The sequence below is a fragment of the Mastomys coucha genome, chromosome X, assembly GCF_008632895.1.
Source record: "Mastomys coucha isolate ucsf_1 chromosome X, UCSF_Mcou_1, whole genome shotgun sequence".
Taxonomy (NCBI): Eukaryota; Metazoa; Chordata; class Mammalia; order Rodentia; family Muridae; genus Mastomys; species Mastomys coucha.
Window position 1 is genome coordinate 54,259,936 of NC_045030.1, and position 4,342 is coordinate 54,264,277.

Genomic DNA, 4,342 nt, shown 5'->3' on the forward strand with positions numbered 1-4,342 from the left:
ATTTAGTTTGATGTTGGCTACTGGTTTGCTGTATATTGTTTTTACTATGTTTAAGTATGGGCCTTGAACTCCTGATCTGTCTAAGACTTATCATGAAGGGATGTTGGATTTTGTCAAATGTTTTCTTGGCATCTAATGAGATGATCATATGTTTTTTTTTCCTTTGAGTCTGTTTATATATTGAATTATGTTGATGGACTCCTGTATATTCAACTATCCCTGCATTCCTGGGATGAAGTCTACTTGATCATGATGGATGATCATTGTGTTGTGTTCTTGGTCTAAGTTTGCAAGAATTTTATTGAGTATTTTTGCATTGATATTCATGAGGGATATTGGTCTGAGGTTTTTTTCTTCGTTAGGTCTTTGTGTAGTTTAAGTGTAAGAGTAATTGTGGCTTTATAGAACGAATTGTGTAGAGTGCCTTCAGTTTCTATTTTGTTGAATAGTTTGAGGAGTATTGCTATTATATCTTCTGTGAAGGTCTGATAAAACTCTGCACTAAACCCATCTGGTCCTGGGTATTTATTGGTTGGGAGGCTATTAATGACTGTTTCTATTTCATTAGCAGAAATGGGACTGTTTAGATCATTGACCTGATCTTGATTTAACTTTGGTACCTGGTATCTGTCTAGAATATCATCTATTTCATCCATTTTTTCCAGTTTTGTTGAGTATAGGCTTTTGTAGTAGGGTGTCATGATTTTTTGGATTTCCTCAGTGTCTGTTGTTATGTCTCCCTTTTCAATTCTGATCTTGTGAATTAGGATACTGTCTCGGTGCCCTCTAGTTAGTCTGGCTAAGGGTTTATCTATTTTGTTAATTTTCTCAAAGAACCAGGTCCTGGTTTGGTTGATTCTTTGTATAGTTCTTTGTGTTTCTATTTGGTTGATTTTAGCCCTGAGTTTGATTATTTCTTGCCTTCTACTCCTCTTGGGTGAATTTCTTTCTTTTTGTTCTAGTGCTTTCAGATGTGCTGTCAAATTGCTGGTGTGTTCACTCTCCAGTTTCTTTTTGGAGGGATTTAAAGCTATGAGTTTTCCTCTTAGGACTGCTTTCATTGTGTCCCATAAGTTTGAGTATGTTGTTGCTTCATTTTCATTAAACTCTAGAAAGTCTTTAGTTTTTTTATTTCTTCCTTGACCAAGTTATCATTGAGTAGAGTGTTGTTAAACTTCAATATGTATGTGGGCTTTATATTGTTTATGTTGATATTGAGGCACAGCCTTAGTCCATGGTGATCTGATAAGATACAGGCAATTATTTCAGTCTTCTTGTATCTGTGGAGGCCTGATCTGTGACCAATTATATGGTCAATTTTGGAGAAGGTACCATGATGTGCTGAGAAGGTACATCCTTTTGTTTTAGGATAAAAAGTTCTATAGATATCTGTTAAATCCATCTGTTTCTTAAATTCTGTTAGTCTCACTGTGTCTTTGTTTAGTTTCTGTTTCCATGATCTGTCCATTGCAGAGAGTGGGGTGTTGAAATCTCCCACTATTATTGTGTGCGGTACAATGTGTCCTTTGAGCTTTAGTAAAGTTTCTTTTATGAATGTAGATGTCCTTGCATTTGAAGCATAGAGGTTCAGAATTGAGGGTCCATCTTGGTAGATCATATCTTTGATGAGTATGAAGTGTCCTTCCTTATCTTTCTTATCACTTTAGGGTGAGATTCAATTTTATTCGATATTAGAATGGTTACTCCAGTTTTTTTCCTGGGGCCATTGGCCTGGAAAATTGTTTTCTTCCCTGTTATTTTGAGGTACTGTCTGACTGTCACTGACATGGATTTCCCGTATGCAACAAAGTGTTGGGTCCTGTTTACAAGCCAGTCTGATAGTCTAGTCTTTTATTGGGGAATTGAGTCCATTGATATTAATAAATATTAAGGTGAAGTAATTGTTGTTACCTATTATTTTTGTTTTGAGAGTTGCAATTCTGTTCATGTGACTAACTTCTTTTAGTTTTGTTGGAAGATTGCTTTCTTGCTTTTTCTAGACTGTAGTTTCCCTCCTTGTGTTGAAGTTTTCCATTTATTATCTTTTGAAGAGCTGGATTTGTAGAAATACATTGTATAAATTTGGTTTTGATATAGAATACTTTGGTTTCTCCATCTATGGTAATTTAGAGTTTTGCTGAGTATAGTAGCCTGGGCTGGCATTTTTGTTTTTGTATGGTCTGTATGACATCTGCCCAGGATATTGTACCTTTCATAGTCTCTGGTGAGAAGTCTGGTGTAATTCTGATAGGTCTGCCTTTATATGTTAATTGACCTTTTTCCCTTACTGCTTTTAAAATTCTTTCTTTGTTTTGTGCATTTAGTGTTTTGAGTATTATGTGGTGGAAGAATTTTCTTTTCTGGTCCAATATATTTGGAGTTCTATAGGCTTCTTGTATGTACATGGGCATCTCTTTCTTAGGTTAGGGAAGTATTCTTCTATAATTTTGTTGAAGATATTTACTGGCATATTACCTTGAGAGTCTTCACTCTCTTCTATACCTATTATCCTTATGTTTGGTCTTTTCATTGTGTCCTGTATTTCCTGGATGTTTTGGGTTAGGAACTTTCTCATTTTGTGTTTTCTTTGACTGTTGTGTCAATGTTTTCTCTGGTATCTTCTGCATTTGAGATACTCTCTTCTATATATGAGTACACACTGTAGCTGTACAGATGGTTGTGAGCCTTCATGTGGTTGTTGGGAATTGAATTTAGGACATCTGCTTGCTCATTCTTTCCTTGCTCTGGCCCAAAGATTTACTTATTATTATACATAGATACACTGTAGCTGTTTCCAGAAGCATCAGAAGAGGGCGGCAGATCTCATGGGTGGTTGTGAGCCACCATGTGGTTGCTGGGATTCGAATTCAGGAACTTCAGAAGAGCAGTCAGTGCTCTTACCCACTGAGCCATCTCTCCAGCCCCCTTCACTTTTTCTAAACTCACATTTTAAGCTTCAACTTTTTAAAGTGTACTTATTAGGATTGCCTGAGGATGCTGTGGTGTGTGTTTGTACATATAGCATGGCATTTGTGTAGAGGTCACAGGACAATTTTCAGGACTTAATTCTGCTACCCTTGTGTGAGTTTAGGGCTCAAACTTAGATGGTCAGGCTTGCATGGTAAGTGCTTTAAGTGCCATGCCATCTTGCCTGGTCCATTGTAAAATTTTCCGATTAGTATACACTACTAGGTTTCATTATGGAATTTTCTAATAAAATCTGTTGTGTTGTGTTGTTTTGTTTTCTTTTTTGTGTTTTAGTTTTTCAAGACAGGGTTTATCTGTGTAGCCCTGGCTGTCCTGGAACTCACTCTGTTGATCAGGCTGGCCTCGAACTCAAGAAATCCACCTGCCTTTGCCTCCCAAGTACTGGGATTACAGGCATGCACCAACAACACCCGGCTATTAAATCTGTTTCTATTGACCTCTTTGTGTGCTACTCCCTCTCCAATATTCTCCTTCAGCTTTCATGCCAACTCTTCAAGAACTGCAATTATAAACATCTGCTATAAAGCTAGACTGTTCCCAAGCCTGTTTCCAACTCCCGTTTTAACCTCCCAAGTGCTGGGATTAGAGGACTGAGCCTCCAGGTCAGGTTCAAGTGGTCTCTGACAGGTCATCCCCTCCATAACAAGCAGGACTGTGCTCTCTCCTGCATCTGTATTGAACTGTATGGAGAGAGGTGTCACCGCTGTCAGAGTCCCTATCAGAGCTTCCAGAGTTCTGTCTCATTTGCTCATCTATTAAAATGAGAACATTTTCAAATGGCAGGAAATATTGTTTCCTGCAATATCATAAGCTCTATGTGCTCTTGTGTTTCATCTCCTTATTATATTACTTAACATATCCCCAGTAGCACAATAAAGAATGTTTGCCTAGGATTTAGGAAATGTCAGTGTATTAAGAGTTTCTATTGCTGTGATAAAACACCACGATGAAAACCAAATTGGGGAGGAAAGGGTTTATTTAGGCTTCCACATTATTGTTCATCCTTGAAGGAATTCCAGACAGGAACTCAAACAGGGCAGGAAGCAGGAGTTGATGCTTAGGGCATGGAGGGATGCTGATTACTGGCTGCTTTCTTACAGAACTCAGGACCATCAACCCAGGGATGGCCACATCTCACAATGGGGCAGGTATTATCTCCAGCAATCACTAAGAAAGTTTTCCTGGGCCTTGCCTACCACTTGGTCTTAGACATATTCTCAATGGAGGTTTCCTCCTTTCAGATGACTCTAGCTTATGGCAAGTTAACATAAAACTGCCCAGGACCATCCAGTGTGCTTATCATGGAGAACAGCTGCACCAGAAACACAAGGCTGGAGGGAGCAGGGTCGACCTG